Source organism: Podarcis cretensis, assembly GCF_951804945.1.
Source record: "Podarcis cretensis genome assembly, chromosome: 3".
NCBI lineage: Eukaryota > Metazoa > Chordata > Lepidosauria > Squamata > Lacertidae > Podarcis > Podarcis cretensis.
The window spans coordinates 78,839,706-78,864,317 of NC_137172.1; the positions used below are offsets into that span (position 1 = coordinate 78,839,706).

The 24,612-nt window shown below is 39.8% G+C and overlaps 1 long non-coding RNA gene across 2 annotated transcripts in view; it reads right to left on the bottom strand.

Moving 5' to 3' along the window:
- Positions 1–450: 450 nt before the first annotated feature.
- The window catches only part of LOC307213673, a 189,218-nt gene continuing 165,056 nt past the window's right edge, over positions 451–24,612 (bottom strand). For both annotated transcript variants that reach the window (XR_013837622.1, XR_013837623.1), the window contains one exon: positions 451–532. This is a non-coding gene — a long non-coding RNA (uncharacterized lncRNA). The remainder of the gene's footprint in view (positions 533–24,612) is intronic.

Sequence of the window (24,612 nt, forward strand, 5' to 3'; positions counted from 1 at the left end):
GTGAGATTAAGAAATAACAGGACATACAGTGGTACCTCTGGTTACGAACTTAATTCATTCCGGAGGTCTGTTCTTAACCTGAAACCATTCTTAACCTGAGGTACCACTTTAGCTAATGGGGCCTCCCGCTGCCACCACGCCATGGGCACGTGATTTCTGTTCTCATCCTGAGATAAAGTGTTCAACTCGAGGGACTATTTCTGGGTTAGCGGAGTCTGTAACCTGAAGCATATGTAACCTGACGCGTATGTAACCCAAGGTACCACTGTATATTGAAAGTAAAGATACCCTATATTAATCCATATTAACAAGATTTATAGAAGAATCCTAACCCTTAGATCTGCTGGCTAAAAGGGGTTAGGGCAGAGTATAAGTAAGTGGCTGAAGAAAACCAAGGGAATGTTTTGATTACGAGCTCTGAGGAACATACCAGTGTTGCCAGACCTCTCATCCTCTGCAAATTTTTAATCAGCTTTGCCATTGCTTTGCACCTCGGAGGGCTGTATTAGACAGTGGATCCTCTGTTTGCTGCCTGGAAGTTTAAGTGAAACATATATGAGTTAGTGGGATATGTGTATGTTTTATTCTGAAATGTTGAAACATTTGCATTTGGAAAGAAAACACATTTTTCAACCTCACTGTTCATTTGTAGATTTAATTTGAACGTGCCTGACTATATATGCATTTACTTTAAATTGCACCATCTGCATGTGTACATATAGGTTTTCAATTTACACGAACACAGATGTAATCAATGGACATATTTGGGGAAACAGAATCAAAACAGAGCCACATATGCAATAAATGAAGGCTACGTACATATGGTTGCACTGGTATATAGCCCAACAATGTTACACATTGGCATGGATTGCTTGGAAGGGATGGGGTTCATTTTTCAATGCAAAGATTGGTATTTCACCTTTCACAGTGAAATCATAATCTTTTCTTCTCTCTTGGCAAAGGGGGAGGGGTGTCACCCTGCAGATGGTGTCCTCTAAAGTGGCTGCAAAGACACGTTAAACAAAGCATAGGAAGCATGAAGCACTACGCTGTCTGTTGTGTTTACTAACATAGGCACGGCAGTCTCTCACACAAGTGCCGAGAAAGTACTTTTCCCTTTCTGACATTAGTATCTTTTGACAGTCCGTGATCATAAGATCACTTCAAAACTGGATAGCATGGAGGCAATTTTCATTGCCCAGTTCTTATATTCTGTAATCAAGTGATTAGGAGCTAGGAGCCTCTCTTCTCCAGCAAAGCAGTGCTCCATCATAATTTAAGTAAAAAGAAAAACAAAATGAGAGAAATCCAGTGTTTTAAAGATGTCTATATATTCCAGCTTTCCCCTTACGAAACAATGAACTCAATAGAATAAATGCAATAAGCAAACCATAGTGCTACAGTGTAAACAAACCACAATAACTACCAGAATAAACAAATATATCCTTGTATAATATGAAAAAAGATATTAATGCTTCTGTTATAGACCTTTATTTCTGCATCTGAAGGCTAAAAACTCCAATTTTCAGAAAGGTGTGAAAAGAAAACCCCCCCCATATATATACAGTGGCCCACACAGCACAGATTTAAAAAGTGGGACAGTCATCTTAGTTTTAAAAAGGATAGGTTTTGCCTTCTTTAAAAACAGACACACACTTAAAAGGTTAGGCAGTTGTTGTAGTTAAACACGGATAGGGATTTATGGCTTTGGCATAACCTATCATGGGAAATGGCACCTAAGACCATCTTGGAAACAGCTAACAGGCTACTCATTTGTGAATTAGTCTTAGATATTCTTTGGCGCCACTCTAACCCACTCATCCACAGTAGTGGCAATAATAGGAAAGGGAGAAAGACAAATATTAATACAATAATACCAGCTTTTGCTGATATATGGAATCTAACCTTCTGAAGTATTTTGTTTTCCTGGTTATTCCTTGCTCAGGATCTGTTTCTCCAGGAGAGATAGCCTAGGGCTATGTACGCAGCCCTTAGTCCTTTAAAAAGTTGCATTCATTCATAAATTAATGGAATCACTAGATGTTTGCTGCTTCAGACAAACTCATCTGGGAGACAGTAAAATCAGCATAGCATTTCTGCAATTTAATGCCCCACAAAAGGAACCAAGTCCATCTCTTATAATGTTTGTTATCCAGACTACTTTCTGCTAGGCTAAGAGGAGCCATAACCCATCTTGCTGAATGGTTCCTGGGAGCATTTGAGAGGGACAACTCACAGGTATGTTTGTGCTCCATTGGCTGTTCTGATGCTCCCATTAATTTGCTGCACAAATTCAAACTAGATTAACATTGGTTGTGCAAACTGCTCCTCTATTTGTGGCTTAAGTACCAACAAGGTCCCACTAGAGCATTAGCACAAGCTGAATTTCATGGTAAAAACTACGGATCCAGGTGTGAATGTACACTTATGGTTAATATTTAATGAAGGGTTCTTAATGACACTCTCTCTGTAGCTATCTTGTGATTGCCTTTGCCAGGCAAACTTTCCTAATCTGTGCTTTTGCTTACCTTTATTCTTCCAGCAGTCCAAAAGCCGATATGCTAATAAGAACTATGAAGCATTTTTCCTTAACAATGTAAACCCCATAGGCTTATAGGTGTGTCAAGTCTTGCATGTTGGCAATGCACGCCACATTTTATAGCAAAAAACCCAAAAATCTCCAGACACAGAAATTAGTATGAAAAAAGCAAAAGGACTTGTCTCTCAGTTTGCTTCTCACTCACCACTCTGGTCATTCTCAGATTGTTATCTAACCAGACAATTTTTGTGAAGTCTAATTTTCAAGGCTACGCAACTAGCTAGATTTTCGCAAATTCCAATGGAGATGATTTGACAGCCTGAGACACCTCATGGAAACTGATGAAGATATTAAATCTAAACTTTATCCCTTCCTTGGCTTTGTTCTATTATTCCAGTTCTGACTTCTTTCTCATATAGATCTACAAAGTAATTTCATTTGAATGGATATTGGAGTATTTCCACACACACCTTAATAAGAATAGGGGCTATTTTTAGTTCTCATTTCATGGCACTCCCTGGTTCTTGGTCTAGCCCTAAAAAGTACTTCAGAATGCTGGTGGCTTGTAAATATCATGTTTGATTCATCCCATTGTTGTTGTTATTTTTATTAGTGTGACCCAAAAAAAGCACACAATGCATAGCAGTCTGTTAGGGTGAACCTGCTCCTATATCTTCTAACGGTTGTGTAAAAGATGGAAGTATTGGAAACAGCCTCAAACAGCTCCTAGGACCCTGGCACGACCCACCACTCGGGACTGGTCCAACCATTAGGAAGAGTGAGACTAGGAGGCAACTCTTGAGCCCCCTAGCCATTGTCTGTTAGAGGACAGAGCGGTGTGCCACACATATTCCTGCTCTGCATCCCTTAGGCAAGCTGCCCGTCCTCTACAGTGGAGCATTGTCCCATCACCAGAATTGAAGCACCGGCTTCCAGTCAGCTTCTGTACATGCAATGGAAGGGGTGCCATCTTGTCCTTCGCTTAAGACAGCAAAGTGTCTTGCGCTGGCCATGCTACTGCCAGTGACTTTCTTCTCTTTCTTTTCTCTTAATTCTGTATGCTTATCCATCACTGATACCTTACAAATTTTCATCACTGCTTCCTTCATTTTCTTCACTGCTTGTGACCTATTTTTCCATTTTTGTGCAACAAGTATGCAAGCAACTACTATTGCATTTCATGTTAGTACTTTGTGTTTTGTGGGCCTAAATACCCTAACAAAATTTGGGGGGGAGGGATCCAATGGTATAGTCTTACTTATGTTACCTTTCCCAAGATTTTAATTATTGGACAGGTCTACCAAGTATGTTCCATATCTGCATTCTGATGTCCACAGCTCCAGCCTGTGTAAACTTTGCTCAATGTGAGTGGAGTCATATACCATTGATAGGACAATTTGTAATGTTTTTCTCTAACACAAAGAGATTGTGCTGTTTTGTGAGTTAAAAAAACAACCACCCAAAACCATTATTGTTCAGAAATTGGTCTATTATTTTTACTCACTTTTCCTTAAAGATTGTACCCAAATGTAATTTCATAGTAGTCAGGAAAACATATTTTAGATATATGCTCTCCCCAGGGATCATTACCTATCTTTAGGCACCAGGCAAAAATTTCTTTTCTGTCATGCCTTTGGCCTTTAATTATCTGTGGTCTCCTTCAGTGAGTGGGATGTCTTGGTCCTGCCTTTTTTATGAACATGAATGTGTTTTTAGCTTCTACTCTCTTTTAGTTTTATGCTGGCTTTAATGTATTGTGTTCTTCTTCTTTTTTTGTAAATCGCTTTGTGCTACTTTTTGGTTTTTTTAAAAGACTAATAATTTTATACACCACAGGCCTTTCTCCTTCCATTTCTCTTCCTGTTCATTTCACTTTATTCATCAAATCAATATTAATGCTTTCTGTTTTGTTTTTAAGAGTATTTTTACCATTAAGATTGTAACTTGTCTGATGCTTCGCAGTTTAAGAATTCTACAAGGCCATATTTTCTTATACATCTTTGTCTGCGCAGATGCTTCAGTTAAAATGCAAATGTCATATATTTAGCATGCAAATGAAGTGACATAAATATAATACTTGAAATCTGCATGCTATCTTAAAAAGTAATTGCAGCCTTGAATAAGAATCCAAGAAGTTAGGATTGTCTGAAGATTCCATATTCTTTTAATGACTGCTTGAGTCCATATCATTGTCTAAGTGCTGCATGTATATTTGGGAAGAGCCATTCTCAACTTAAGGGCATCTTTTCCCTGCATTCTTCTTCCGTCTGCTTTTGCAGGGCACAGATTACAGTCCTAATGTAAACAGGGGAAATCTGACTCTCTGGGCCACAGATCCATCTTTCTGACTGCCAGCTACATTCCGAAAATACACAAGAATTATCTAATTCTCCATTGTTAACTGCAACAGAACAAATCATGCCGAGAAACAGGGGATGTGTGCTCAGTAATAACAGTGAGAAAAGCACACCCTGTTATGGGTAAGCTTTAACAAGCTGGAAATCATAATAGGCAGCATTCTGCATGCAAACCAAGGCACAGCAGCAAAGGTGAGCTTTTCTACATAATTGTGCAATCTGGTGATGACCTTGACATATTTGTATGGAGGGATGTCTTAAAAGCCACAATTGATTCACAAAGATAGAACGCCTTCATTCCTAAAATGACTCTTTTCTTCAAATCATTCTAAAATTTTGTGAAGCACAAGTTGTTGCTTCTTTTTTTTACATCCTCAATAAAGCGGACAAGATAAGCAGGCTAAGATGAATAATTGTACCATTTCAGGTGGGGGAAAACCCTAAAGGTGTCATTTGATAACACCTATTCCTACTCAAAATAGGCACATTGAAGTTAATAAGCATGGCTAACTTAGGATCATTAGATTCAGGTAGGCAGCCGTGTTGGTCTGACACAGTCGAAATATATATATATATAAATTTAAAAAATTGTCCAGTAGCACCTTAGAGACCAAATAAGTTTGCTCTTGGTATAAGCTTTCGTGTGCATGCACACTTCTTCAGATACACTGAAACAGAAGTCACCAGACCCTTATATACAATGGGAAGGTGGGGTGGGGTTTTTCTCAGGAGGGTAGTAGGAGATGGGTGATTGATTCAATGGGTATGGTAAACAGGGTCATTAGTTTGAATGGGTCTACTCTGAGTATTGAATACCAGCATTGAATACCACCACGGGAAATGTGTTCCTGTTAAGTCTTCTCAACTTCTCAGTGGATTTTGATACCATCTGTCATGGTATCCTTCTGGAGCGGCTGTCCAAGTTAGAGGTGGGTGGCACTGCTTTGCGATGGTTCTGATCCTACTTGGATGGTTGTTTCCAGAGGGTGATGCTTTGTTGGCCTCATGGAGCCTGCAGTACAGGGTTCTTTGGAGTTCTGAGTATTTAACCGCTGAGTGGGGTCATCCAGAGTTTAGGAGTGTGATGTCAGCAATATGCTGATGACACACAGCTCTACATATGCAGGTTTGGCTAATTAAACAATCAGTGGTCTTTTAAACTGGGGGGTGTTGTTTTTGTTTGTTATTTTGGCATGTGTTTTTGTGTTTTCATGCTGTAAACCAGCATGTGTTTTTCAGATGAAGGGCGGCATAGAAATTTAATAAAGAATAATAATACATTTCCCATGTTAACACTCATTCCAGAGTTAGCTCAGTAGACAAAGATAGAACTACAGACAGTGATGGATTTGTCATTCCACTATTTCTCAGTTCAGCTACCTCAAAGGGTTGTTGGGATTATTAAATAAACATATATACCAACTTCAGCTGAGGCTTTGGGATAGGGTAGGATGAATTCTAAACAGAGCAGTTAGAGTTTGAGGATATTAGACATATTTGATTGCCTTTGGAACGTGATTAGTATCTATGTGCTCAACTTCTATCAGTGTTAGTGCTGAATGGGAGCAAAGAGTACACATTTTCCAAGCAAAGCGTTTTCTCCTTCATGGAGAGCACATGCTGTGGTGGGGGCAAACAAGACACCCACTGTTGATGGGGGGGGGGAATTTGGCCACCATTATCATTGAGCTTCCTGTTGCTGGGGAGATTTAAATGTTGCCATTTCGTGATTGACAGCCATAGTCTTTAAATACCCTGCACGCAGCGTTGAGCTTCCTCTTTTCTCTGGGTGCATCGGATCACCCGCCCTACCTCCCTATTTTCAGGTTGTTCGCTTGACCTTGCTATGCCTGTCACGGGGTCGTCTGCTTTGGGGGCAGGGGCCCAGTAGGAATTTTGTCCATTTGGCTCATTGGCTGGTGCCATTTGGTTTTTGCCTACTGAGTAGCAAATCGTCACAACTTGTAAGGTTGTGGTTAGGCATTGGTTTAGGAATTGGTTGGTGGAGGGGTATGGATTGGCTGTGCCTGCCCCTCCAAAATGCTGCTGCTGCAAGGGTTTTCCATTGAAGGAACCCAGGGGCTCATCATGCTTTTGTCTGAACCCCTGTCAAGGGGCTAGGGCCACGCAAGAGCCCCTGGGAGCATTTGGGGAGAGGTGAGGCATGGTACCCAGTCCCATCTCTCTCCCCAAAATGATTTCCCTTTCTGACTTCGCGGGCATGCGAATGTCAGTCTGTCCCCGTGTGGGGTCAGATAGTCACAACCAATGCCTAAGCAACCACTCACATTGCTTGTGATTTTAATAAAGTTGTGGCCAAAATTATGCCAAAAACCTTAAACTAAAAATCATGTGTCAATTGTGTTTTATTGGGGGGTGTCTTGGGGACCTTGACACGCAATAATATGTTTGTGGCTACTAATGGAAAAGTTAGCATGGGGGCAGAAGCTGCCATCTATGCTGACCATGGTCCAGAATAGCTGCTTTTCCAGATCTCTTCCTTATGATTAACCTGGCATGAAATTATCAAAGAGGTTTCAACATAGAATCATAGAATTGAAAGGGACCCCAAGGGTCATCTATTGCAACTCCCTGCAGTGCTGGATCACAGCTGAAGAATCCCTGATAGATGGCTACCCAACCTCTGTGAAGAGAATCCACCACCTTCCAATGTAGTCTGTTCCACTGTCAAACAGCTCTTACCGTCAGAATGCTCTTCCTAATGTTTACACAGAATCTCCTTTCTTATAATTTGAATCCATTAGTTTGTGTCCTACCTCTGGAGCAGCAGAAAACAAGCTTCCTCATTCTTCCATGTAACAGTCCTTCAGATTTTTGAAGGTGGCTGTCGTATCGTATTCTGTCCTCCAGGCTAAACATACCCAACTCCCTCAACCATTCCTCATAAGGCTTGGTTTCCAGACACTTTTATCATCTTGGCCACTCTCCTCTGCACATTCAGCAAATATCCTATCGCTATTTGCACCACATATTTCCCGGGCCCTTTAGCATAAAAGATCATGTACCCATTGCAGATTGCTGATATGTCTCCCATTCCCTAGACTCGTTAGATTCCCTATGACTTGTTCAGCTCCTCCATTGTAGATTGCTTTTCATATGGATAGCTGGTGGATGTTAACTTCAAAGCATTCATATTGTTTCTATGGCTTATTAGGTTTGTTTTGAAGTATGTTGCATTCAAATATTTATGTACATGCTTAGCTTCAAACACGTGATTAATTTTTTTAAAAATCATGTGATTAAAATTATCATTTTAGGCCCAACCATTTTCAGAAGAAGACAGGAATAATGCTGTTTGAATACTTAAGAGCTTCACAAGGTGACAATGTAATCCTATGCATGCTTTTCCAGAAGCAAGTTGCACAACCTTCAATGGAACTTTCTCTGGTTATAAAGAATTGGGGTTGACAGACCAAGGGAAAGTGTAGGTTCATTGAAGCTAAGTACTAAGCAAGCACAATATTACTCATATTACAACAGTGAGATGGTAGAAAGTAGCTTCTAATGTGGTACAGAAGTTAAGCCTGTGTGCGTTAGCTTTGAAATTACTCATGCCTCAACATGCCTAATAATTGTAAATGTCTTTTTTAATGTTGGAAGTCAAAGGTATTTAGAAGTGCAATTTCAATGGGTCTTCAGTGTGCATAGATAAATCTCCACAATCCAAATATTTCAGATCAACTGGAATGTGGATTCAGCTGAAATATCCCTTGTTTTAAACAAGTCTGTATTGCAACCCATACTGGAACAAGGGATGCAATGAATATTTGTGTTTTTCACTTTTACTGAAAGGGAACACACATTGGCATCAACAAAGCAGTACTTCGATACAGCAACATATTTACAGAAGGTTGCTGAAAATCTGTAGGCAAAAACCAAGAGGCAACTTGTACAAGATGTTGTGGACCCTGTGAAACAGAAACTTAAGCTAGACTGCCATGCTGGAAAAGTCTGAGCAATATAGCTGGAAAAGTCTGAGCAATATAGCAAGGTCCCTGGTCTTATAAAAGCATCAGAGCACATTCATGCTAACAGGTAAACAACTTTTTTGGGGGAAACCCTACCTCTACAAAGATAAAAAATAAAATATGTATATTTGTTTTTTTCTGGATAAATATCTCTAATAGCGACACTTTCCAGCATGGCATAAATGCTCTAGGTTTCCTACATCCCTGATTAGGATTCATACAAAACAAACATTGCTCATTTTATTAAGCTAATCATTACACTGAATTACTTAAGGTAATGCTTGCTTTCACTCCAAAAGCTCATTTACTCAGAAGCAACCCAATGACTTCAGTTGCACGTCTGCGTGCCTAGTGTCAGTGATCCTCATCAGTGACCTCAGCAAGCTAGTGATACAATTCAATTATCAGTATAATATTCCAAAAAAATAAATAAATGGAAAACACACTTTTTACTTTGACACTTGAAATGGTGACACATCATCTTTGCGGAATGTGGCAGGGAAGGAAGGGAGCTGTGATCTTTAAATAGCTTGGGTTTAGCAAAGAAACAGAAGAAGAAACATTTTAAGTAAACATATCCAAGATTAGATAATATATTGCAAATCCCCCCTCCAAAAAGATACTGGAAAGCTATAATTTACTTTCCTTTCTGGTTAAAACTACATGAGAACTGTTTTTTCCCCTCTTTTTTTAACTAATCCAACTCCCCCCTCTTAAAAAATCCTATTGGTGGCTATGCATCCTCCCTCAGTCACACACAATAGCAAATGCTTACAATGAGAATGGCTCCACTGGAGCAATACTAATACATTTGACACAGCTTCCATCCTGTCATTATGCAGAGGAGCTTGTGCTTATCCCTTTTTAAATTGGAGACTCTTTTTAACCAGGAATCCCCAGGATGAAAGTGAACCATTTTCATCGCGGCAAAACAAATCCTTCTCTGGTGAATTTTGTTATTGTTTATTGTTACCAGCATTTTATCAGCACTAAACTGTGTGAAAGCTTCAATTAGTTCTTGATGAATGATCCCATAAAATCATGTCGTTTCATTTCCCCTGCCAGGCAGAAATTTTTTACTGAATGTTATTAAGTGAAATATAATTGGGACAGGATTCAGGAAACATACAGGCATCTTGTTCTCCTTTTTGGGTTGGAACAGTAGAGTGAATACTGAGTATACCTAGTGTTAGGTTTTATCGTCAGTATTCTTCTTATTTAGGCAAACAGCTCTTTGCTGCACAATGAAACATGCTCTGTAAGTCTCAGATAATTATTTATAACTGTGACACTGGGTGGATACAGACATGCAGTAGTCATTTGAAGTCATGCCATCAGCATCTGGACAGGAGAATAAGTAAACGCTAGCCTTTATCTCTTTTTTCCAATCAGTAATGCGGGATATGGCAAAAATTGCCTTTCTACCTGGTCTGATGCTACAAGGGGCCAGTTCAGCACAGCGGTTACTTACATGCTAGAACTCTATAGCACTGCTGAAGAAATCCCCTTGTGCAATTGAAAGTGAAATTAAAATTATGGTTCTACTGCAGATTTGGAGAACCTGTGCCCCACCCCCAAGACATTGTTGGGCTCCATCTTCCATCATCACTAACCATCAGCCATAATCAGCATGGCCAGTGGTTCCCCATGCCTGATCTACATGGAACTTGGCACTGCTATGGAGAATACGACACTGTTCTACAATCCACATCCCACTAGCTAGCAAGACCTTTTTTTTTTTTTTACTCAGAAGTAAATACCATTGAATTCAATTCAGCTTAGAATCACAGAATCGTAACATTATAGAATCAGAAAATTGTAGAGTTGGAAGGTACACCCAGGGACATCTAGTCCAACTCCCTGAAATGCTTACTCATTAGGAAATGTGCTCTGGGTTACATTGTCCATGAATGAAGAGAAGGTGGGGAAAGGAGGGGGTGACAAAAAGATGCTACGCCGCAAAACTAGTCAAAGTGGGCTTAGCTGAAAGGGGAACAAAGGGTGAAGCCACCCAGGAGGAATTACCTTCTGTGGGGATGAGATGGAGGGGAAGGACCAAGAGGGAAGGCGGTTTAGTTAGTTTAGTGACAACAAAATGTCTCAAAGCCATTTACAATAAAAAGTACAATACCCAAAAGACACAAACGTGAGAAAAAACATCATCAGAGTAACAGCATCCAATTATTTATGCTGTAATTGTGATGTTTAGCTTATTTTTGCTGGTTTGTTAATAGTGTTTTATAGATTGCTACTGCTTTATTGATTATTTTTTAACTGTATTATATGACATGCTGTAATTGTGTTGTTCTATTATGTTACTCATTGTTTGTAAGCAGCTTTGGGATTCATTTAAATGGAAAGTGACATAGAAATACAATAAATTGCTTGATATCCAAACCATGAGACATCGGGTGTCAGGTGGACATCCATAGGACGAGCATTCCATAAATGAGGAGCTACTTCATAAACGACCCGTTCCCTCACTGCCACCCTCTTGAACTCCCTTGGAGATGGCACTCAGAGAATGACCTCAGATGATGATCCCAGGGTCTGGGCAGGTTCACATGTGGAGAAGCAGTACATATAGGGGTCAATTCATAACAGGATGCCTGCTGGATCCTGGCAGCCGTGTTTTAGAGAAATGCAGTGAATCTGCTCAGGCCTAAATCAAGTGCAGGAGGCAAAGGGATTTCCATAAAGGCACCCTCCCTCCCCGAAACCATTACACAGTTCCTTGGTTGGTGACATTCTCCTGCCTCCCTTCCTTGACAACTACTGGTGAGCACGGAAGGAGTTTCATAATGGTTGCTGTCTTAATCAGAGGATTCAGAGCTACTTCAAACCACACTGGAAAACCATTACTAAAATCAGACCTGGTCCTATGCGTGGTTTTTCAGGACTACGGTCCATTTCTGTGTTCAGTAGTAATCACTCTCAAGTAAGTCCACAGGAGTGCAGCCTTAGTGACTCATTTCCTGTCACCTGGCAGCACTCTTTTGAATTCCTCATTTGCTTTAAAATTTTATTTGATCATCACAATTACACAGTTGCATTTTAAAAAGTAGAATTAAGTATATTAAATTAAAACAGAGCATGTAATGAAAGAGCATGGGAACAGAAAACGGCTAATTCAAAGGAGAGGTTTGGCTCTGAAGGCTTTACACGGAAAAAGAAAAGGTGTGTGAGTGGTGACTTCCTGCCGACTTAAATTTCTTGCCTGCCCCACCTGAAATCCAATGAGCAATAAATGAAATTTGCCTAGGATAAAACTGTAAAGAAGAGAGGGGAAGAAGGAAGAAGAAGAAAGGAGTTTCTTACATCAGCAAGTGGGAAAAGTCTGACTTCACAGGCACAGCTGTGTTGGAATCTGGGGTGAAAGTGAGCTAGCAAGTCCAGAAATGAACTATCCAGAGCACAAGATTTGCAGTGGGGCTGAATACGTATCTCTACCTACAACCACCATTCTAGTTCTCAGAAGCAGCAGCACAGGGCTAGTCTTCTGAGGACAGTCCATGACTGTCCAGTGATAGAAGATATTAACAATCATGCATAATTGTAAAGCTAGTACGAGCGCCAACATAGCATAGTGGTTAGAGAGTCGAACTAGGACCTGGCAGGCCAGGGTTCTGGTTCCCATTCAGTCATGAAGCTCACTGGTTGACCTTAGGCCAGTCAGTCTCTCTACTTAACCTACCTGACAGAATAAAATGGGAAGGAGTAGAAGAACTATTTATGCCACCTTGAGTTCCTTGGAGGGAAGGTGGGATATAAATGTAATCAATCTATCAAATCTGACTAGGGCATTCCATCATATTGTAAGGTATTTTGCCAATATCTTGTATAGGAAACACTGGCTCCATTGAGAAAACGCAAATTAAGTTATAACAGACCTGTCTGTGGGTGATAGATAATCAAATAATATCCAAATAATCAAATAAGTTTGAAACTCAGAAAATCTTAAATTGCACATTCTTTTTAGAAGTTTCTAAGAGGATCATCTTACACAGCCTCAGTCAAATGAAGGCCTTTCTGTAATTATAAATATATACATAAAATGCATATATATATATATATATATATATATATATATATATGCATACACACACACACCAAGTCTTATAGTGCAAGGGTGGGGGAAGTTTGCTGTCTTCCAAGTTTCTGACACACTTGGGGAATATGTCCTCAGAGAATTCATAGTGCTGGTGGGCTCCTGCTTTAAAGAATTTCAGATTGCTGAGGGTGGTGTTTCCCCTTTGAAGAATGCTGCATTTTTAAAAGATGTCTTCCTTTGAAGACATGAATATCTGTGGGGTTTCCCTCCAAAATTCTCATTGTTGGAAAGTCCTCTGTTGAAGGTATTATCAGGTTAGGATGGGGGGGGGGGAGCCTAGGAACACTTTTCACCCCTCAGAGGACTGTCGTCTTTTTGAAGATATTCAGATGGATTGAGTAGATATGATTCTGAGTTCTCATAGCTAGAAGGTATGGAACAGAACTTTGTGGCCACAGACAACTGCAGCATAGCTGTGGAGGAATGAGAGGCATACACAGAGAAAGAAATATTACTTGTGGGAGATGCAATCATATTCAAGATGACAGAGTAAATTTATTCCACTGGAGGGGGCGGATGAAATGGGTGCTCATCCCCCCCCCCCACTTCTCTTTCAAAATCAAATATTCTCCATATATCTAACAGTGCAATCCTTTATGTGTCTACTCAAAAGAAAGTCCTGTTGAGTTCTCCAAAGTAGATTCATATAGGATTGCACTATAACTTCAAAAATAAAATAGGCTTCTCAAGGATCTTCATCTTAATCTGGTAAAATCCATTTGACAGAGAACTCTTTTCTAACATTGACTCCTCTGTTAATAGGGACGGGGTGTAGCTGAGTGGCATATACTTAACATTCAAAGGATTCAAGGTTCAATCTCTGGCACTTGCAAATGATGCTGGGAAATATTCTTCTCTGAATCCCTGGAAAGCTGTAGACTGGGATAGCCAAGGTGACAACCTCTAAATATTTTGGACTACAACTCACATCAGCCACACATGGCATGAACAAGGTCAATGAGAGTTGTAGTCCATTATCTTCTGGAGGGTACCATGTTGACCACCCTGGGTTTAGGGCCATGCAAAGATCTCAGGTTCAATCCCTGGCATGTCCAGGCAGGGCTGGGAAATGTTCTAAAATCCTGGATAGTCATTGCCAGTCAATGGCGACAGTAGTGACCTAGATGGACCAGTGGTCTGACTAAGCAGACAGAAATTGCTTACCAGCATACATGAACATATAACTTCCTTTCTAGGAGAGCTGGAGACTTACTTTTTTATATATGAAAGCTCAGAGGCTGGAACTTGTGCATAAAGGAGCCCAATGAAGGCCACCAAGGGTGCCAGGTTGGCAACTCCTGTTTTAAAGTCTAGAGACATAACCATATTTAGAACCACATATATGCGCACAGCTAGCCAATATGAGGGGGGCACGGATGGCGCTGTGGACTAAACCACAGAACCTAGGGCTTGCTGATTGGAAGGTCAGCGGTTCAAATCCTCACGACGGGGTGAGCTCCAGTTGCTCGGTCCCAGCTCCTGCCAACCTAGCAGTTCAAAAGCACATCAAAGTGCAGGTAGATAAATAGGTACTGCTCTGGCAGGAAGGTAAACAGCATTTCCATGCGCTGCTCTGGTTCGCCAGAAGTGGCTTAGTCATGCTGGCCACATGACCCGGAAGCTGTACTCTGGCTCCCTCGGCCAGTAAAGCGAGATGAGCGCCGCAACCCCAGAGTCAGGGGTACCTAGCCAATATGAATTTACTCATCACAATGAATGTCTAAAAATCAGAAACACAGAAGCAAGCCACTGTTGATAGCAATGCTGTGATCAATATCTTACATTGTAGTCAAAATCCTCTTGGGCTTAAAACTTTATTTTCTTGCATTTGGTGAGAAGCCCTAGAGAGCAACTCTGTGGGTGAATTACAGCATTAGAAATAAACATTGTGTTCTAGTACAAGGTAGTCCCTCTTAAAAGACATTATGACACATGAAAAACAGAGCAGGTAAACCTTAAAAGCAGTACATTTAGGTTTCTCTACAAAAAATAGAGAGTAAATGTCTGATATAATGGATGTAATATGAAGAGTTTCCAAAAAAGCATTTTATTTAGGTGTGCATCTGAATAGGACAGAGAATACACATCCCAAAAAGCATTTGATAGTGGGGCAGAAAATGAACACACACGAATAAGTGACTTACTGACTCACTTACAGCGGTACCTAGAAGCCTGAAATTTTCTACCCTTGTTGTATTCCAAAATATATTCATAACTAAAACAGTTTGAAAATTGAACAGTCTGAGAATTTTGCATTTTATCTTCAAAACGTGCATTGCAAAGACTATTAAACACACACACAAACTCCAACAAAGACCAACCCAAGGCATACAAGTATTATAATGGACACTGGAACCAGCTTCATATTGGGAAAAATGTGGGATTTGTCATGCAATGTAGATTTAAAAACAAGCCATCGATTTAACATAGTGGAAGACATATAGGACTTCTGCCAGATCTCTGCACACTTCCAAGGGGACTCACTGCTGACTACCAAAAAGCCACTGTCTATTTGCTGCTCTTAGCCACTACCTCCTTTGTCCCTCTGGACCAGAGACCACCAGCAAATAATAAAGTAAGTGGAAGGAATGGTAGCTTCCATTGCCTGCTCACTCATCTGCCATTTCCAGAGAGTGATATGGACTGGACCCAGAGAACACAAGGCCAACTGGATGGGGGGGCCACCCGAGAGCATCTTGCCTCCAAGCTAGTCCTGTTAATCAGCTGTTTAATATAGCAACAGTTCTGCTGCTCTCCTGGAGTCTGCTGTGGTGGATGGTTAACAGGAAGGTGTGAAACAACTTGAGTAGATGCATGAGTGACCCAATTAAGCACCCTATACAATATTCCATCTCTCTCCTGGGTCTTGTCGCTGGGGCTGGCTGGGATCCAAGTGTCAGTGTCAACCCTCAGCATTCTCATTCCCTTAGTTTCCAGGTTTGTTTATAGTGGGCATGCTCATATATTCAGAAACCACATGCTTGTGCCAATAACCTGGAGCAATATTTATTTATTTCTGCATATCTACCGTGCATTCACTTTCACACACTGAACCCATCTGCATAAGCTTTAATGCCCCATCAACACAACCTTTAAGATGTGCAAGCAAGCTGCAGATGCTTCTCTACCTGCAGAATTCCTTTGACTTTTGGAGCCTCGGCCATGTTATTTTTCTTCTTCTCCACAGCATAGCCATTTATGCATTTGTTCATCTTTCTAGCTCAAAGTACGGAATATGGAGTAGTTCTTGATAATTTCTACTTTTAGCTTAGCACTGCAAAGTCTATTGTTCTAGAGCAGAAATTACATGCCACTTTCCAGCTTCGCCAGAGCTTGCCTAAGTGCTCTGAATCACAACAGATCAAGGGAAGGTGGGTCTGAATATGTAAGCTCTGTAATGCATGGTTAATATTGCTTGATAAAGCCATGCAGGCGTAATTAAGAAAACATGTCAGATAAAACAAGGTTTGAGAATTAAAAAAAAACAACAAATAAAATAAGAACGAACAACCAAAACTAGCTAAACCTAAAGTCAGCGAACTTCCTTTTTCTCTCCAAACATCACTGATTCCGATTGCTGAGGCAGCCTCATGTGTGATTTATGCATAATGATTCCTCCCCCCACCCCACCCCCTACCTGAACAATTTTGCCTTTTTGACTAGTTACTGTTACCACCATTTAATAAGGCAGCTTTCCCTGGCTTTCTAATCGAAAACTTGCTTTTATCTTTCTTCATAAAAGAATTGAAATGGCTTCTTTCAGGTTTCTGTAGCCTCTGGGGAGATAAGGACCCTGCGGTTAACAGGATGAGAGATTTTTGTTTAGAAATTTTTATTTAGACAATGAAAAATGACCTCTGTAAACTCAAAGCTATCTTATTTTGGGGCTTTAGGCTTCTGGCAGATAAATCAATTGGGCCCTTGGGACAGCAAAGGAAAAACCTTTGCAGTAACTATGTCAGGGCAACGCAATAGATTTGTTGTGAGGATGCAGTGGCGCTGAAGGTAGAATGCACTTAAAAATAAATATCATTTTATTTTCTATTAAATATTCAGGATTTGGGTACTAAGCTTTTCAATGGCTGCAAGTAAATATTTCCTTTTTGTGATACAAAGTGGGGAAAGGATGCTGAGTGCTTCTGTGTGTGAGAGATAGAGAGAAAGAGGTCCCAGATGTAAACACATTTTCTTGGAAGTAATCCCATAGATTTTCTTGCCACCAGCTTGAGGCAAACTTACAAATAAGTAAGTTTATCCAAATAAATAAATAAATAACCACATTAGGATCACATGTGCAATTTCACATAACACAGATGCATATATGTACATGTGTGCATGAAGAAACATGCATACAGCTAGCCTTGAAGCAGACGGGCCTTTTAAACAATGAAGTGTTAACACAATTCAAGCATTTACTTAGAAACGTGTTCACTGCTTGTTGCTCTTTTGATGGAAAACATTTCTGATGCTCCCTCCTCCTTTTCTCTTCATGAGAGAGAGACTAAGCACCAACTTCAGAAACTGCTCATTTTCCCCACAAATGATTTTAATTATGGGGCTAGCTAATAGTGTGATTGTCTAAAGTATGCTTTAGCAGGATACCACAACAATTTTCACACCTGTACATAAGCCTAAGAAGCTTTGCGAATCCTCGCAGCATGAATTTGCACTGCATGTTTGCTCTCGGGAAGAACAAGTGTTGCACTTTGCTGTGTGCTTCCTACCTACATTGTGCAGGGTGCAGACCCAAAGTGAAAAGTTATGCGGAAAATAAATTGCAAATCTGACTAGGAAGCAAATGAGAAAGCAGATACCTAACTAAATGTGCAGTTGTTAGTGATTTTGGCTGGTGAAGAACACCGCACATTGCTAAGAAGCCCCAGTAAAGCCTTATTAAGTCAAAATGAATATTAAAATTTAAATCATTATGATGCAAAACAATGAAAAGGCAGATAACAAACATGCTATTGGTTTTTGTCTCATGTAACATCTTTTTGGTCCTAGGTAACAAGAAGTAGTCCTACCAAGGAAAGAAGCTGAGTCTTTTCTGCTGACAGCAGTGACTTATGAGGCAGATCACCAGAGTGTAAAATATGTCTATTGTTCAGGAATAATAAAGGGTGGGGGGCGCAACAGCTTTACCAAATGGCATCAAGAGGGATTGCAAGAAGCATGGTTGCTAGTTCAGCACTATTGAGGCATACAGTGAGCAGCAGGACCAAAATGTATCCTGATAGCATCATGGATGCTGCTAGAAATTCAGCAGCCACATGCCCACACAATGCCTCGTTCTCTTGCATTGCCACAATACCCTCCAGTAATGATGTTAGATTTTCTTTCTATCATGTATCAAGTTGCAGACACCTCCTACAACAGGGATAGCCCAGTGCTCCTGATCCTTATGGAAGACAGGACATTGCAGCTGGTGGTCGTACGACAGCACACAGAGTGTAACAAGGACTGAGAGATTGGGGGGGAGGGGGGGTTCATTTAATCTCACTGTAAACAAGTGGTACAGTGGTACAGTGACAATAAATTATTTCTATTTTTCTATTTCTTATCTCACCCACCCCTGTGGACCAGCTTTCACAGGTGGGAAGAACAACACTTCTGATGTCATAATTATGTCAGGTGAAGGATGCCTCTTGACATTGGCCTGGGGGTGGTGGTATAGTTCAAATGACAGAACTTGGGGAACTTGCAAAGTCTCTGTGACCACTTCCCTAGCACTAAGCAACTGGCTGATGGTCAGGCATTTGGGAAATGCTTTGGAAGTAAAGTAATGGGCCTGGAAAGCTCCTTTCAGCCAATCCACCCTTATCTGCCCCACACCTGATATCATAGTAATGTCATAAATAAAAATTCTTTTTAAAAGTGTATAATATATATTCTGTGTTTTTTCACATTGCGAACTGAGATATCTGGATGAAGGGCAGTATACAAATCTAATTTAAAAAATGATAATGACAATGACAATGATATATGATGTCAGGTGTAGGAGAGGTGGGCATAGCATGTTCAAAGCATCCTTGTGGGTCTAATTTGGTCCATGGGTCAGAAGTTCCTCATCTTTAAAGAACTTACAGACTCCCCCTAAGTCAATGGTGCCTGATGAAGCCATAGATTTTGAAATCATTTATAAAAGTGAGCACATATCTCTGAAAGACATTGGCACTAGGTCTGAGGACTATATTTGGATAGTAAGTACAGTTATGCAACTGTTTCTGGGACTTCTTATTTTCCACAATTAGTTGCTGTCCTATCATTCTAGTCAATCTGCACGTTATGGCTCTAAACTTACATGTTTCTATTTTATTCTTATGTGATTCATTTTATGAGTGATTTTGCAATGGAAAACATGGCATACAATTATTTTAAATAAATTAGATTAATGGCTCTAACACATTTTTCAATAGAAATGTGTGAGGGCTGTTCAACTGTAATCCCTGCCTGAAGTGGCTTATTCAGACATGGAGAGCTCATTTTCCCTTAACCTGCATGATACCTCTAACTCAAGTTTCAGCCAAAGTAAAATTTAAAGTGATCTCCCAAGCAGGGATGGTGTCCTCCAGTGAAACATCTGAAGAATTTCAACAGACAGCTAAAAGAACTTTGATATGACTGACAAAATTTCTCAGAGGGAAAATGCACATCTGTAGTTGTCGTTCCGTTCCACAGACTGAAATAAATCTAGAGATTCTTCTGAACTGAACAAATCTGAAGTGCCAGGAAAGTTTTAAAAAGAAGATCAGGAAAGAAATTATCAGAGCTATTGTATGCATCCCTACTTCTAATCACAAGAAGTCTCTTAAAACAGTGCAAATCCCTATTTAAATGACCAACGCATTTACAATTTAATCTTAACTCAAAGAACTGGTAAAATATATCAGGCTTTGGCTTTTCAGAACATTTCATTCACCAGTCTTGTACAATGCTATGTTAGAAGTAAGAGCCTGAGAATGATGTAAGGCAGGTTCAAAGAATTCCTAATCCATTCTCCCACAAGTCACTGGGGTTGGGGTTTCATTAAATAAAAAAAATGCTTATGATAATAATACACACAAAGTACATACCTTCTCCAACATGTATGTTAAAATGTGTGCATTGTGCTGTATACCCATTAAATCCAGAGCTGCTTGCTAAATACTTATATTGAAGACAAACCTTTCCCCTTCCCTTTCTACATCTGACTTTTATTTGAAATGTTGCATTTGTCTGTAGTAAGCCCACATGCTGGTTCATGTCCACATAACTCATCCTTTAGTCATAGACTGATGTGACATGGGGTAATAGAAAGTGATACATTGCTTGAATTTAAAGAAACATGGACTATTTCTGGATGTGCTGTGCAGTATGAGATCTGTATCAGATTTGAAACAAAGGTAACCAAGCAAGCAGAGCACTGAGACATCTATAGCATCCATTAATCTGTATATAGTATGTTTTCTCTTGCCATCTACTTCTATTTGCTTTGTGAAATTTTAAGCTAAGGCGCACATACAACGGAGCTCTGAGTGCCATTTAGAGGGCTCTTTACTGCATTGCTCTTCCACACAGCAGTAGAGGATCCATCTTCTGTAGCCTAAAACTATTCCATTTTACAACTTAAAAGTATTGACACCAGGACGATATTAATTATAAAATGTATATAACTAAGACTAGAATTGCATGTCTTGCTTTCATAATGGGTTGTCGTTTTCAAAGTGAGACAATAGGCAACCTCTTAATTTTGCTGGGTAGACAATGGGTAAGCTGACAACAGTATGAATTAGTTCAACATTTTCCTATCATCACATTTTATTTAAAATAAGAGTCCACCAATGATGAGTTTTTAACATGAATGCTCTTGTGTGTACAAGAGAGAAGGAGGGAAAGTTAGTAATTGAAAATGACACACATTTGCAATGGATCACCTTACTTTTTTCTTTTAAAAAATAAAGTGAAACAACATATTGCTATGTCACTAGACACACTTACTTGGGAGTAAGTTTCAAAGAACTCACTGAGACATACTTCCAAATAAACATGCTTAAGACTGGGTGACAGCTTCTTAAAAGTGCTGCAACTGTCACTACAGTTAAAGCCAAAACCGTATGCCACAGTAACGTAAAGGGTGCTAGTCCTGTATTCAGATGAAGTTGTAACTCATTACCTACAATATTAATATCCTGTAGTCTGCATATTAATCTATTAATCTATTCAACTACAAGACTGATTTCTTTACTCTATGTCATATAATGATAACCATATATTCTATGGGTGAATTTATCTCACGCAATGCTATTAATTTTAGTTACAGACTAGAAGAAATACATCGCATTTATATTTCTCTAGACTTGAGGCAAAACAGACCTTTTTTTTGTTTCATTGTCACTACTGCAAAAAAGTTTTTAGCTGTGTTCATCCACTACTTAATGTATACATGGTTCAAGCCTTGGAAGTAGAAGGGTGAATGGAAAAAACCCCAAGGGCAGAGATAAGCAAAGGTTCCAGGGATCTGTGACTTGGGAGCAAGACCCCTGTGAATTTGTTATCTTCCTGGCCTTGTTCAAACTGATGAAATGGGCATAGAGTGAGCTAAAACTTAGGCAAAATCCTTTTATAAATTCTTCCACAGCCCACATTAATGATAACAGCCCTGCTCTTACCTCACCTACAATGACGTGAGCTAGGAACGGTTGAGGGAGTTAGGGATGTTTAGCCTAGAAAAGAGGAGACAGAGAGGAGATATGATAGCCATCTTCAAATATTTAAAGGGCTGTCATGGGGAAGATGGAGCAAGCTTGTTTTCTCTTGCTCTGGAACCTAGGAGCAATGGATTCAAGTTACAGGAAAGGAGATTTCGACTAAACTTCAGGAAGAACTTTCTGACATTAACAGCTGTGGAACAGACTCCCTAAGGAGGTTGTGAAATGTTCTTTGGAGATTTTTAAGCAGAGGTTGGATGGCCATTTGTCATGGATGCTTTAGCTGAGATTCCAGCATTGCAGTGGGGTTGGACTAGATGACCATTGGCGTCCCTTCAAACTCTTCGGTGTGATGATTCTACGTTAAGGACTTACAGAAAGTATATTATGTGTTTCTGCTTAAGCTTTAGTTCAGTCAGTTGTGTGGCTCCTTCCTCAAACAACCTTCAGGATTGCCTTGGAAATTACCCAGAACATGAGGGCTTCTTTAGGGATTATACACTAAAGGACACATGTAAAGCTACTGCATTAGGCCAGCGGCCCACGTAGTCCGGCATCCTGTTCCCACAACCTTCCTGCTATTTACAGGAAGCAGAGAGTAGGAATAAGACTCAGTTACCTGGAGCCTTAAAAAGTAAAATAAAATTGCACATCTCTCTGAGCTGTAGATGATGTAGGTAAAAAGCTTTTCGTTTTCATGAGGTTTAATAAAAGGTTCTCCCTCAGTGAACATGCAAATTCTGAGCAGAAAATTGAAACTCATGATAATTAAGTTCAGCTCTAATTTCTGTATTAATAAAGAGAACAAGATCTGTACACATATACAGATTACATAAATTGTTTCCCTTTTTTAAAAATAGTGTCTCATGATAGTATTTGTGAATATTAATTAATTATGATATATACTGGGGAAAATGTCGCTGTTGAGCCGAGCTGTGTGGGTTTCTATTTTAAGGCATTAAAAAGAAAGTTACAGTGCAACTAAGAATATCTGTGGTTGTCATTTCCCAATCTTTTTAAAATGCAGATATCTACAGTGTCAAAACAATAAATATAAAATTCAACATGACCTGTGAATGAGAAGTGTGAAAAAAGCTGAACAAAATGAAAGCATGAGTGAAACATGCATCAAGAGACGCAGATACCTAAATATATAAATATCACAGAGCAAATAGCGTCCTTCCACATCCAGACAGTCATGAGAATAATAATGTGCTAGTTCTTTCAGGATCCAAGGAGCTAGTGAAGTTGGCAATGCTTTCAGCCTAAAAGGCATCCTGGAAATCTGTTGGGAGATCGGGAGCTGGCAAGGTGCAGAAACATGGTGTCAGCCCACAGTGGTGTAATGAAGACAGACAAAAGAAATACTCCCCAAGAGGAAGATTGGGAAGGATTACATGCCATGTTTCCCCAACCAGTCCATTTTTAGCAATAATAAAAAGGGGAATTACTTTGTACTGTGTTTCAAGATTGTTTAAAATTTACAGTGCACTCCTATGTATTCAATTAGCTTCGACTCTGAATAGATGCATTGAAATTTAATGGAGGTAAGTTAGTCATGAACATTAATTTCAATGAGTCTACACTGAATAAGTTGAATATCCCCAGGCTTTATATGCATGCAGCCTCTTCAGTCCTCTGTGGAACCAAACCAGGAAGCTGCAACCATAGTTTCCTACGAGAATGACAACATATGGTTAATTGCTTCCCAATTACAAATCACACCAGGATTTGTAAGTCAACTTACAAATCATGACTCCGTGTCCATACTTTCCTGGTTCATGTGCAATGGGGACCTATGGTTCACCACTTGCAGACGCACACTGCCGAGGCATCCTCTAGCTTGTTAAAAGCCAGGTTTTGATCCCACAAACATGGCCAGTCAACAATTTAGCATCAGTCATTGCTGCCAGGGTTTTCTCCTCACGACCATGTCTCAAACAGCTATCAAGCAATGGTCAAAACGTTATGACTTCTGCAATGTCCCTGGTTTATGACCAGAAAATAATTTAGCATCAATACTGTTTTTGTTTTTGTCTTTTCTGGGTTTCTTTCCCCCTCATTAAATATGTAAAAGATTTTTTTAATCAACATGGGTTGTTGAAGAAACCAAAGCCTTGCTAATTAAATTGAAATTTATTGTATTGTATAGTATGGCAGATTTATAGTATGAAGAAAGAACTTGGCTTAGGCATATAATTTCAAGATGCAGGAAGACACAAGGTTTGATTCAAAGGTGCTATGTGAAAGTAGAAATGAACTATTCTCTCTTCTCTCCTTCCTTTCTTCCTGTATTAACCATTTAATTACTCACTTCCTGGCTAGAAACAAAACATAAGTTTGAATCCAAATTTACATTAGTGGAAAGGTGCTTGTACAGCAGGGCTTTCTTGTCGCCTCCTCCCACTGTAAAACCCTGTGTCCCTGAAATTATCTTGCTGTCCTCAGGTGCAATGGAGGTCTCTGCTTTTGTAAATAGACCGGGGTGAGGGGCACCATCTTGCCCTTCACCTCATATAGCAAAAGGCCTTCCTCTCCTTCTGAAGATTCCTAGTGGATTTTGCTTTTTGGGAAAGAAGGTGCATTCAGAAACCTTGGCCATATCAACACACTATTTTGTAGAGGGAAATGTTTTGAAAATGAACTTCTAGAGCAGAATCTACAAAACTGAAGGGTAGGCTAGTGTATGTTTGTCAGATTTCAAACAGAGGCACCAGGATTGTATTTTTTTTATTTAACTACATAGGGGGACTGGATAACTCTTGATGCTGACAGAACACTTTGTGTATTATTTACCAACAACAAGGGAGACTCTGTCAAGCCAGAATTCACAAGAGCAAGAGTTGACTGAATTCATGGCATAGTGTGGGAAAATTACCTCAGCACAAGTCTACATTGCTGATTGTTCCTTATGCTGACATTTCTGATG